Source organism: Oreochromis niloticus, linkage group LG12 (genome assembly GCF_001858045.2).
Source record: "Oreochromis niloticus isolate F11D_XX linkage group LG12, O_niloticus_UMD_NMBU, whole genome shotgun sequence".
Taxonomy (NCBI): domain Eukaryota; kingdom Metazoa; phylum Chordata; class Actinopteri; order Cichliformes; family Cichlidae; genus Oreochromis; species Oreochromis niloticus.
This window is the reverse complement of record NC_031977.2, coordinates 20,191,864-20,205,709: the sequence shown is the minus strand read 5'-3', so window position 1 is coordinate 20,205,709 and position 13,846 is coordinate 20,191,864. Positions and strand designations below refer to the sequence as shown.

At 38.1% G+C, this 13,846-nt stretch overlaps 1 long non-coding RNA gene across 2 annotated transcripts; it reads left to right on the top strand.

Annotated features, from left to right (window-relative positions):
• The first annotated feature begins 2,830 nt into the window (after positions 1-2,830).
• On the top strand, positions 2,831-8,040 carry LOC102075845 (uncharacterized). 2 transcript variants are annotated; one of them, XR_266174.4, is made up of 4 exons: positions 2,831-2,900; positions 3,320-3,360; positions 3,461-3,503; positions 7,702-8,040. It is a non-coding gene; the product is annotated as an uncharacterized LOC102075845 (long non-coding RNA). The 2 variants fall into 2 exon arrangements; XR_003213183.1 differs by having other exon boundaries at positions 2,846-2,911.
• The last annotated feature ends 5,806 nt before the right edge of the window (positions 8,041-13,846 follow it).

Genomic DNA, 13,846 nt, shown 5'->3' with positions numbered 1-13,846 from the left:
ATTGTCACATTAGAACCTGTAGCTAGTGTAGGAAGTTTAATTGATTGCATAAAATGGGGTGTCATCCAACTGGAATGAGAAGCTGCTGAAGCTAAACCGATTCCTTAGAAAGCCTAGAAAGTCTGATGACCTTCAGTAATGATTATTTCACTTTTAAATGTGGAAGGCTGAGAGTGTTCCTTTTCAAAAGCAACTGAAATGTGGAATGTGTCTGCAGCTTGTTATAAACTTTAAACTCAAATACTACTTTTTCCTCTTGCCACCTACAGGTTATTTCCAAGCTGAAATTAAAATGATGACAGGGGTGTTGAGGTCTGCACTCTGATGGACAGCAGCACCTGCCAAAATACACCCAATTTATTACACTGATAACAGGAAATCAACTTTCTGTAGAGAAATATTTCTGTCTTTTTAACTCGATCTCGTTGTTGTCATTTTAGCTGGATAGTGTTAGCAATCCCACAAATCTCTATTTACATTTTCTCTGAGATAGGTAAGATAAGAAACAGATAAGAGAAGAATCAGATCATTTACATTGTACGTTCTAGATGCAAAACTTTATTTGGCTCACATGAAACAGAAACCATTTCTGATTTCAGCTGAAACAGTATCCTCTTCAAACTTGTGCAGTGCTACACTGCTCTCAGCTCTCCTGCAAAGCTTCCTGAAAGTCTTGTTCAGCCCACTTGTCAGTGCACACTTGTGCAGTTTCCAATTTACATTCAGTGTAAAAGTTCGAAATGTCCAAGTTTAAAGGCAATGTAGAAGCTCGACCAGGTTTTTACCATTGATGGGGAGCAATATGAATTCATCCCCTAGGTTAAGACCATCACAGAGCAACAGCGAATGAGTGGAATTGCAGTCGCTGAAAGAGAAACAGTACAAATATGTATCTTTCTAACTTTTAAGGGGACGGTGACCAGGTCTAAATCCAGCAAGGTTTCAGGTAAAAAATGGATAAACAAATGCATAAATGAAAGAAACAATTATGACCAAAAAAAGCAAACAAACAAAAAATAAAAAATAAAGCATACAACCCGAGGCATTCAAGGCAGGTTTGAAAAAGTAATAAGAGGTCATTATTTTTCAGGGCTAAAGACATTAAAAATACACCCAAGCATATTGGCTAGAACCTTCTTCAGGGCATCGAGGTACAAAGATGCAAACAAAGCAAATATAGCTTCACTCACCACAGGTGTGCAGCACTAATTATGTGCAGTATTATGTGAGTATTTTTCGCTCACCTTCACGGGCAACACTCAGGACGTACATAGGCCTTCTGACAGGCACTTAAAAACACTTTTCTAACCACAAATAAACTAAATTAAAAAGAAATTAAGATCTGCAATAAAGCCAACACATGTTGGTGTATTTTTAATGTCTTTAGCCCTGTAAAATTAATAAAATACATGAAGACCTCCTGTTATGTCCTTTTACCATTAAGGTTTTTTTTGTTTGTTTGTCTGTTTGGTTTTTTGTTTATGGGTTGAATTAAAAAACCTTTTTATTGCATCTTCTTCATGGGTACTCCTGGCAAACAAACAAACAAAAACAATGCATTTTGCATACATTATACACAGAGAAAAAGATCTAAAAGTTTAAAAACCCTCAGACACAGTGACATACAACTATGTAAACTGAAAATGTAATGACATAAGATATACAGAACACAAAGCTTGTCATTGCTGTGCTTTTATATACGTGCAAAAATACCGATTAGCCAGCATGTTATCGTCTTTTACTGTGTAACTGAAAAACAAAAGTAATCCTTTTCCCTTTCTTATTCTAAAATCCTGCAGGCTGAAGGCAATTAAAATCACGTTTGTCTGCTTTTAGCTAAGGTGAATATCAAATTTAAAAACAAATAACTGAATAAAAATCAGTGCGCCCGCAGAGTCGAAACCACCTTAAATCCATTAGTCTTTGTGTGTGAAAGTGTGTGTCAGATATTTTCACTTGAAGTCAAGGTTGTTCCACTTAATCATAGTTCGCAACTAACAGTCAGGGCAGAGAGGAGATGGTGCAAAAAGCATTTATTTTTGTAAAGTATAAAAGTTCCCAGAGGCTCCTTAGCCAGCATGTACACACCACATCATAAGATCCAAGTGTACACACAGACACGCACACACAGGCACTTACATAAAGTACACTGCCAAGGTCGTCACTTCACATGATTTAGACATCCCGCTTCTCTGCTGTTTGTTATTCTTTCTCCATTTTGTTCTCATGTGTAGTCCAATATCTTCTGGAAGCATTAAAATTGATTTTCCAAATGCAATACCTGTCCCAGTCATTCCCAAACCTCCACGAAAGGGTACCCGATTCCTGGTATTTTATTCTTTCGAGCCTTTGTGTGAGTGGTAAACACACAAACTCTTTGCCTAACGTGGGCTTCATTGTTGCACACTCACCACATTAGGATGCGGGTGTTTTGCCAAATAGAGCCTCGAGGTTATTCAGATTTCAGCTCCCATGAAATCAGAGCTATCAGACTGAAAATTCTTTCAGATTGAAAAAGACTGCCTCTGCTTCACGAGCATAAGTTTAGAATTGAAGATTTGATTGCAACATGTCTTTGTTGAATGTTCTTCAATCTTTAGTTATCATAGCATTGTTTTAGTCCTTCTCCTAATGTGCTGCTGGAGATTAATTAAAGAAGGGATATGAGCTTTCCTGTTGAATTCTTAGCATGCTTATTTATTTATTCATGGTAAACATACAATATACATAGCATTATCTATGACCTCCACAGGCAAAATTTCTCAAGCTTAATTTTATAGGAAGGACTAGAAAGGACCTTGAATCTCCATATCACTCCAGAATCCAACAGTCTCCGTATCCAGGCAACAGTGACAATGTAATTTCCATGCAACTGAACTGCTTCATCTTGGACATATAATGTACAGTACACGTACGAGCAGTGTATTTTTTTGTTGTTATTGTATTTTAAGTTACTTTCTTATTGACTACTTTTAATTTCAAGCCATTAAATTTCTAAAAGTTCTTTGTTCACAGAAGCCTCCATTTAAATATCGTTGTTGACGACACGATTTGTCCTCAATGATAACTTGTATCTTTCAAAATACCTCATCACCATATAAAAATACAAAAAGACAAGGAAAAAGAAAGAGTACAGGTTTTGCTGAACAAACTGTTCTGTGTTAAAGACTGATCAACTTTTTTTTTTTTTTGAAAATGGTGACTTTTCTTTCAAATCTAGTAAACATGGAATACATAAAAATTAATGGGGGATCTCAGGCCCCTCAAAAAATGTTATTTTCACTTGTCACTCTCATCCAGCTCTGTTTTTGGTCTACAGAAGCACCAGAGGGTAGATCTGCTTTTTAAGCTGTTAAATATGTAAGTGTGTCCCTTAGCTACTTGCTACAGCATGTCTGTTTGGTGTTTGGTTGCCGCATCGCACAACGAGAAGATTGATTAGTGTTTTGTTTTTTTTCAGGGATACCGCTGCCTGCAATGACTGAAAAAGGTCAAAAAGAATGGTGAGACTGAAACAAGACACTTTTAGCTATGAAATGAAAACAAAAAAATAAAGAGGAATAAAATGAGCTATTGATTTACTGTTAAAAGAAAAAGTTATGAGAAGTGAGTTAAAAGTAAGTTCCCTCCTAAGCGCTATGTATGCATGACACATGGGTGATGAAGGGTTAACTAAGAAATGCAGGATATGTCTATCTAAGCAACTGTATGCATCATTTATTTGTGACTACATACTATGTTTAGCATGTTACAGCATGTGTGCTGTGTTGTGTTTGCATGAGCACATGGAGTTGTCAGGTCTTATTATTTTGACATCTAAACTGCAGGAAGGTCAGGCAGGCCTACGAGACATGAGACAGATAAGGTTGGACGCAGGGCATGACCTGGCTATGCTACACAGCTGTGACTGTTAGCCATTTATCTGTGATTTTTAGTCAGGGCTATAGGATCGGAAAAACAGTCAAAAGCATGATGAAGAAAATGAAACATAAGAGACATGAAGTAGCACTGAAGTCACCCTTTTTTCACCATCTCTTTTATTTCATGCAGTGTTGCTATTTTGTGTGTGATGCCAGTAGATGCGTTATAACCTATCAACAATGTAATTACATTCTTCTTTTAATCATTTGATACTGCTGAGACTTTTACTACTAAAGTCAAACAGCAAAAAACAATTTAACTTCCCTGAGCTTAGGGAAAAGCAATTTGCAACCAGCTCATACCAATCAGGAAGAGGAGTTTAGACAAGGTGCTAAGGAAAGGTGTGCTAAAAACAAACAAATAATAACTTGGAAGCAGGAGGAACAAGAAATTAACCACACCACAGAAATGCAGGAGAGAGAAGGAAGGATGTGCACTAAAAACTAAAGTAGATAACACAGAGACCAAATGTCAAAAGTCGTGACACCGAGTCGTGACCAGATATCGACAGCCCTGACTGACTGAAGTGTTAATCATTGACTCTTCAAGGACGCTTGCCATTTCAGGGCAAGGCACAAAAGTCGATGGCTCACATTCTAATAGAGCATTGTTTCAACACTATATTTTAACAGATTTATTTCCATGCATGATATTTTTATTCCACTAATATGAAATGATTGCCTAGACGCAGAGAAACAAAATTTTGGATATATTTTAAGAAAAAACAAATCATGAAGCAAACCAAACAACGTGTTTAAACTATTGTTCTGACAGGCCATGATAAGCATGTCAGCACACTGGTGGACTCATTTTAAGCAGATCGGATGTTGTACACAAAGTCTCCTGTGCAAAGAGTTGCTGGAGAGATTATGTATGGAGCAGGGTATCAAACATAAGGCCTGGGGGCCAGAATCAGTCCGCCAAAAACACCAATCTGGCCCTCTGGACGGCTTTGAAAAATATGAAGCAGGCCATAATTTCTTTTGTCTTTTAACAGCTTTCCCTGCTAATAAAGACCTCCACAGCAAAGTGGTTAAGTAATAGATAAAGAAATAAATTACAATTTATTTACATTTTATTTACAAATTATTTACAAATTACAACAAAATTACAAAAAATCCTATTTTTGTTTTTGTTTTTTGTTTTTTAAAAAAAAGAAAATTGTTATCTATCAACAAAAACTATGTTTTATAAATATGGGGCAGTCTGGGCCGTGAGCTACCACAACTTTTTCTGTAATTTTACACATTTATCATGTACAACCACTGAAATGTGCTGTTGAAATTGCACTTCTTTAACATATCTCTAAGATTAAATGTGCAGTTAAACATCTTTACACTACCAGAAAGGGAGTTTCACTTGTCTGGACTGTTTAAGATCAAAGTGTGTTGTATTTGGCCCCCGCTGCTAGCTGTAAAATGAGCTTGACTTCCCTAGCATAGAGACACAGTATTCAAAGAATCCTGTTAAAACCTGTAGAAAAAAAACTGTTGTAACCTATCAGGGTAGAACAGCTTGGGAAAACCTTATTTTGGGGGAAAAGTCAACACAATTTTAATTTGACAGTTTGACTGTGAATTCAAATGCTTGCAGTAACAAATTATAGAAAATCAATAGATTAATAACAGAGTACTATGCAAAAGTCATAAGACACCTCTCATTTCTTTATATTTTTGTCATGAAAATGGTGAGATAAGTGGAACAATTTCCACTTTGTGTTTTTCAATGCAGGTGTGTTTTTTCTGCATCCTGAAAATTAAGCTGTTGCCAATCAAGTGCTTTCTGGGAATGGATGAAGATGTGACAGCACTTTTCTTCATTCATAATTCATTTAATTATGAACAGGATCTCCAAAACCTGGTTGAAATGCAGCCCCAAACTCCACGGTACCTCCACTGTGTTTCACAGATGACTGGAGACACACTGATTGCTGATTCTTGCTGATTCTTGTGTAATTTTGCCTCATTAAAAATTTATGACAGCCAAACTTCCGCTAAGATCATTTCTGATGATCCTCTAACAGTAGGTCAAGTCTTTGCTGGATTTTTTGCTGGATGCCATATAAATAATGACTTTCAGAATTTTCTGAATCTTCTTTAATCTTTTACTTGTCAAGTTTCCTCATTTTTATAGAACATATTGCACACCATACCAAGCTATGGTAACTTTGGAATAACTTGTCATTGCAAAAAAACCCTATTTGGCATTGATTCATAGATTCAACTAAAGAAAAAAGTATTTCCAAGAAAAAATTGCTTTTTTTGAGTGACGACCCCAACAATGGTTAAGTGTAAATACAACACAGTGGTTCGTCCCTTAAGTCTGGTGCCTTGAAAGATTCATAAGGTATGGGTCAATTACAAAGTCTGGCTTTGAAGCTAAATGAAAGAAATGAGAGTGGCTCAAGATTTTTGCCCAGTACTGAATTTTAAGAACTTGTACTCAAAGTTAAGAGTAGATAATAGTAAAGATATAAAATATTCACAAGGCATCTTTACCCTTAAGAGAGTTCCTAAGGTGAGAAACTGAGGTGAGGAGTAGGGAGAAATATTTTTAAGACGCCTCAAGATATTTAAGTTTTAAATAGATGACAAAATGATGTAAAGTGTAGTGCTTCCAGAGTGCATGCACACACACACACACAGACTTTTTGAGGTATTAAAATACTGGCCGTTTGCATAATCCAGTTAATTCATATACTTGTTTAATTTCTTTTCTGTAAAGAGCCATTCATCACTAAAGTGTTTGCGTTGCAGTAGAGCCAGTGGTCAAATCATCATATTTAGGGTGCATTAATTGATTCAACGGATCAATCAGCCACGAGAGTTGGATGGTTTAAATAAGCACTCAGCTCCAGTTGATATACAAGCTAAATAATAAAAGAAAGGAAATTTTAAAAAACAGACATAAGCTACAGTAGCTACGTAAAGTCTTTCAGTATCTCTGTCACATAATAATGATCTGTGCTCTGCACATCAAGGTGTCTTTTTCAGTTGGAAAAAAAACCTCACCCTGGATAAAGTATCTTTTGACTGCTCGCAACACATAAGCAGAGAAGAGAGATATTTCTTCTCCATAATACCAAACCAAAATTTATAAGGCAATGGTAGACATTTTTTTTATTTCGTTAGTTTTCTAAGCACATTCAAATGCAAAATGTTAAACCGTATTACAACATTCATCACTAAGAAGTTGCTTGGAGTCAAATAGGATGCTTCATATGGAAGAACAAGAGACACACTGGGTGTCTCAGCCAGCCCCTGTACCAGAGTTCTCTGATGCTTGCCAAAAAACGCCTCTTTCCCTGGAGCAGATCATTTAGAAGCCATGTCTTATGTTTTCCTCACACATTAGGCATTGCATAACAACCTCCACCCATACTATGGCATTGACACTGAAAAGAGAAGAGTTTTCAACCTCCAAATCTCACTTGCCCGGAGCATGGTAGAGCACTTTGGCATCCAATGGGAGCCCTTGTGCTTAATTACGATAAGCACTATACTGTGTATTCCCTTGTACAATGTCGTGCACCAAAAACATTAAGGGAGACCAACATGCTTGTTCCTCTCTGCTTTACAAGTCACAGTAAGAGCTGGCTATTTCCATGCCACCATTTTGTGCCAGCATTGTCATGAACATAGCCTTACTGTTTAGGTTATTTGAAAGAACTTGTTAAGGTAAATGTCTCATATTTGACTGAATTGATTTATGTATTTAATCTGTTAAATGCTGAATTTGTCCACTGAGACAATGTCAACTTTTCATTTCTACTTTTAACAGTTTATTCAGATGCACCATCACCATCCATTCCACCAAAGCCCATCAGACAAAAATCGTGAAGGGAATACTGATACGGCAAGAGAGAGCCTTGAGGGTTCAGACATCAAAGTAAAGGAGAGAAAGGGAATGTTGTGGGAGATGGAGTGAAGGAGGGGAAAAGGAAGGGCAAGCAAGAGTGTGCACGAGATACAGTATCTGAAACCCAAACAAACTATAAGTTCACTTAATAAACTGGGAGAAAGTGTTAAAATAAAAATGGAACATAACCATTTTATTGTGACTGCATTTCTTGAACTGTGTATTGACAGAGTCTGTAATTGGTGCTGTTCGATGGCTCAAAGCAGTGTGTCCAGTCCCAAAGCTTTTGCTCTGTCTTGGAGTTCTTTACTGAGTCATCACCTGCATGTTTACAGCCAAGTCCCACATATTTCAGATACATACTGTAATAACAGAAATCAGGAGAATCAAAGTTGAATGAGCTGAACTTGGTTAGCAGACTGCTCGCTCACGCAAATCATTAGTGAAATTAACTGGTTGTTTTGTTGTTGGTTATATGTGAATAAATCAGCATTTTGTCAACAGATCCTCTGGTGGACACCAGAACTGTCCGCTCCCATCACTGTATTTTTATTACTCTAACCTCACGATAATTTGCTCTGTTTGGTGAATCTGAACGTGTTGTAGTGCAGAAGCACTGCCTGTCGTCCACCTTCTTATACATCTGTAATATATATAATGTGTATGTCTTTCTTTCTTTACATTTATCTACAGTTTTTGTCATATCTGTGTTGACAGTGAACCAAATGCAGACTCCCGGTGTTGGGGTGCTGTTAGGCAAAGCAGAACTCAGTTGCAGGACTCTTCTATAGAAATTTAGTGTTTTTATTTACAAGGTGGGATGCAAACAACAATCCAAACACAATATCCACATTTGTGATGAGCCAAGTGCCAGTGTCTCTCCCAGATCATCTTCTCCATAGAAACGCTCTCTCTCTCTGTCTCTCCAGAACTGAGATTGAGCACCGCCTCACATAAAGATTTCTCCACAGGTATCTGCACACAAGACGACAAAGGTAAGTTCTCTTCACAGGACAAACTTAAGCAAGAAAACTGGCACGAGAGCCGGCATTAGGCTGACTGTAGTACTTCAGTGATCAAGCAAAGACTTAAGCTCAGCCACTCGTGGCTCCAACGAGGTCATCAGGGACAGGTGTGTGATAAATTGCAGGTGTGTGGACGTCAAAAGGCGGGAACCCAGGATGAGTCCTGCCACTGCACAAACATCTGTACTGAACAAAAGGACGACTGAGGAAACTAAATGCAAATAGCAGGCTACAGATACAGTTACTGAAACGCAAACAGAACACCAACTACAAGGCTCAAATTACAAACATATAAAAGGTTATAAAAGGTTACAAACATATAAAAGGCAAATAAGCCAAAACAAATTTAGAAAAATTTAAGAGTCACAATAAAATAACTAATAATAATGAAATAAGAATACACATGATACATTAGGACAGAGGGGAATTTAAAGTAGTAAATACTAAACATCAATGACCTCAGAATTTACCTTCTTATCTTAAAACCCAGGAATGAAAGACTAAAAAATAAAACATAGGAGGAGTTCATTATGAAATATAATGAGATCAATATCATAGGAACATACAGACAAAATCTAAACAAACATCAAAAGAAAACAAAACCCAGAGGTCATTACAATTATCTGTAAAACCTTTTTGCAGTTCAGATTTCTTTTTTCATTTTTCAGCTACAATTAAAACCATTAGTTAAAAAGAAAGCCCTCACCACTCTCAGCACTGAAGATGTACAAATCAAGGTTCAATTGAATTAATGTTTTTTGTGTAGCAGGCTGCTTCTCGTACACGTTCTTCAGAAATATGTATAAGTGGTACATGTCCAAATAAATGTAAGTACCCAAGATTTCCCAGTACAGCACAACAGGGAGTGCAGAATTATTATGCAAATGAGTATTTTGTCCACATCATCCTCTTCATGCATGTTGTCTTACTCCAAGCTGTATACGCTCGAAAGCCTACTACCAATTAAGCATATTAGGTGATGTGCATCTCTGTAATGAGAAGGGGTGTGGTCTAATGACATCAACACCCTATATCAGGTGTGCATAATTATTAGGCAACTTCCTTTCCTTTGGCAAAATGGGTCAAAAGAAGGACTTGACAGGCTCAGAAAAGTCAAAAATAGTGAGATATCTTGCAGAGGGATGCAGCAGTCTTAAAATTGCAAAGCTTCTGAAGCGTGATCATTGAACAATCAAGCGTTTCATTCAAAATAGTCAACAGGGTCGCAAGAAGCGTGTGAAAAAACCAAGGCGCAAAATAACTGCCCATGAACTGAGAAAAGTCAAGCGTGCAGCTGCCAAGATGCCACTTGCCACCAGTTTGGCCATATTTCAGAGCTGCAACATCACTGGAGTGCCCAAAAGCACAAGGTGTGCAATACTCAGAGACATGGCCAAGGTAAGAAAGGCTGAAAGATGACCACCACTGAACAAGACACACAAGCTGAAACGTCAAGACTGGGCCAAGAAATATCTCAAGACTGATTTTTCTAAGGTTTTATGGACTGATGAAATGAGAGTGAGTCTTGATGGGCCAGATGGATGGGCCCGTGGCTGGATTGGTAAAGGGCAGAGAGCTCCAGTCCGACTCAGACGCCAGCAAGGTGGAGGTGGAGTACTGGTTTGGGCTGGTATCATCAAAGATGAGCTTGTGGGGCCTTTTCGGGTTGAGGATGGAGTCAAGCTCAACTCCCAGCCCTACTGCCAGTTTCTGGAAGACACCTTCTTCAAGCAGTGGTACAGGAAGAAGTCTGCATCCTTCAAGAAAAACATGATTTTCATGCAGGACAATGCTCCATCACACGTGTCCAAGTACTCCACAGCGTGGCTGGCAAGAAAGGGTATAAAAGAAGAAAAACGAATGACATGGCCTCCTTGTTCACCTGTTCTGAACCCCATTGAGAACCTGTGGTCCATCATCAAATGTGAGATTTACAAGGAGGGAAAACAGTACACCTCTCTGAACAGTGTCTGGGAGGCTGTGGTTGCTGCTGCACGCAATGTTGATGGTGAACAGATCAAAACACTGACAGAATCCATGGATGGCAGGCTTTTGAGTGTCCTTGCAAAGAAAGGTGGCTATATTGGTCGCTGTTTTGTTTTTGAATGTCAGAAATGTATATTTGTGAATGTGGAGATGTTATATTGGTTTCACTGGTAAAAATAAATAATTGAAATGGGTATGGGTAATGGCAGCACGGTGGCACGGTGGTTAGCACTGTTGCCGCACAGCAAGAAGGTCCTGAGTTCAATTCCACCATCAGGCCGGGGTCTTTCTGTGTGGAGTTTGCATGTTCTCCCCGTGTTTGCGTGGGTTCTCTCCGGGTACTCCGGCTTCCTCCCACCGTCCAAAGACATGCAGTTTGAGGGGTTAGGTTAATTGGATAATCCAAATTGCCACTAGGTGTAAATGTGCGAGTGAATGTGAGTGCGAATGGTTGTCTGTCCCTGTGTGTTAGCCCTGCGACAGACTGGCGACCTGTCCAGGGCGTACCCCGCCTCTCGCCCTATGACAGCTGGGATAGGCTCCAGCGCCCCCCGCGACCCTGAAAAGGATAAGCGGAAGCGACTGGATGGATGGAAATGGGTATATTTGTTTTTTGTTAAGTTGCCTAATAATTATGCACAGTAATAGTCACCTGCACACACAGATATCCCCCTAAAATAGCTAAAACTAAAAACAAACTAAAAACTACTTCCAAAAACATTCAGCTTTGATATTAATGAGTTTTTTGGGTTCACTGAGAACATGGTTGTTGTTCAATAATAAAATTATTCTTCAAAAATACAACTTGCCTAATAATTCTGCACTCCCTGTAGGAAAAGCATTGCAATACATCTTTTGACATATCCTCCTGCCATTTCTTTCCCAAGGTAAAAGGTCTATATGCACCTGGCAGCCCACTGATATAAAAGAAACACCTTTCTACAGATGAGGCCACCTTCTTCCCTTGATTGCTTCATGGTCAAAGGGTCAGCATCTGTTGCTAAGCAGCTCAGTGGGCAGCAGGTTGTGATGCACTGTATGTCCTTTCTCCTTCTTAACACAGCCAAGATTAAGTTTTTTAGTAATTTGTGTAATAGTTACTCTTCTCCTATTCTTCTGGACCACATGGTGTAGCATCTACCCTACATGTGCACCATTCAAGGAATGATCAGTGAATAAGTATTTCTTCATTGTAATGTATTTAAGACCTAAACATACTTCCAGCAAAAACTGTTAAGACCTTGACACACTGGACGCATGAAATCTGTGTGAATATTTTCTGTGTTTAAAATATTTTTTATGAAGCCGTTCACACTGACTGGAAAATTTCACTGGATGAATGAACAAATCTTTCCAGTTTTTTGGATCTACTACTACATTTGGCAACAAGTGTGCGGTATCTCAAAACGCACATCGACACTAATTATACACATAGTAGAATAATACTATTTTCTCTCAGACACTGCTGAGAAGCTGCTCTGGGTCAATGGGCTCTCTGAAATTAATTCTGTCTCCTCAGATGTCGTCCCAACTTTGCCAACAAGAGTTCAAACTGCCCTACTGACATCTTGAAGTATGTATGAAACCAGCTTCAACTCCTGGATCAAACCATGAAACTCTCTGTGCTGCTGCCTTTAAAAATGCAAGCCTCTCTGTGTATATATGCATTACACTACAAGATCGCCTGTGAAAAATCTGTAATTTTGCATGTTTTTCTGCAACGGATTCGGTGTGTAATGGCCTTTAGACAGAGTTGACCACTGAACTCTTCACCAAAAGTGACTGTGAAACTATTAGACCCTACAATAAATTCACTTATGACCATTACAGTTGCCTACAAGTTCCATTATATGATATAGATAAACATTTATTGTAATAATATGTCCATTGATTCATCAAGAACAATTTCTGTGAAACTTTCCTCTGTCTCCTTCAAATGTTTTTGATATTTAGACTTCATATGCATGAAAGCAATCTGCTGAAGGCACAGGAGACAAAATAACTTCTCATAGACATATATGTGTTAGCACCAGTCGACAAGCCTTTAGCATTACTTGTAATTTTCAGACTGGGTAAAAAAAAAAGAATTTCCACAAGCATGAGATTATTTTATTCTTCCCATTGAGCACCTGGAGAACTCAAAAGCCTTTTGTAAAATATTGACCTATTTCGTAACAAAAACCACAGTGTCCATGAAACCAGCTCAATACTGTGAATCTGACCACTGCAATAAAAACATATATTAGTGATAAAATGATCTCTTTCTTATTGCTGCTTAGAATAATAAATTGATGTGCCAATTGATACTGGGTCAAGATATTACTGGGATAATACTGGTCATAAATGGAGTTGTTACTGTGTTGTTACTATACCAGTATAGTGCCTCATAGGCTGCGCTGACATTAAATTAATAAATCATTGGCCCCCTTGAGGCAATTGTTGCTGTGATTTGGCCCTGTATAAATAAAACTGAAATAAACTGAATTTGTTATAAATTGCACGTAAAAATAGCACACCACCTCTAAATACCAAATTGTAAACTTAGGACTAACTTGTACCTTCACTGGTGTTTCTTATGCAAACATTGAAATAGCAGCCAATAGAAAACTTTAATAAAACGTTTAACCCAGGATTGAAAAGACATTAATATACTGTAAAAGTTGCATCTTGTTTGATTTCTGAATGTGTTGACTTGAATTAGATTGGCTTTGACAGGGATAGCCAATGCTCTCTGGCCTCTGCATATAACTAAAGTCACTGATGCATATCTGTCAACCATGTATTTCCCTCAATGGAAATGCCTGTGGTGAATAACCAAGAAAAACTGTCAACTGGTCCCAGAGCAAGAGATCCAAGCATGTCCTCTTCACACTCCATCTTGCTGTAAAAAAAAAAAAAGCACTTGGAAAAATATTCTTATTTTTAATCAAACAGTGGGTGTAAATGACATTTGAGTGGCACCAGGGAAAGTTTATTACTGACTGTTCAATAAACGATGAGCATGAGGTCAGAAACAGCAGCAGGGTATATGCAAACAAACTCACTTAGGAGCAAAC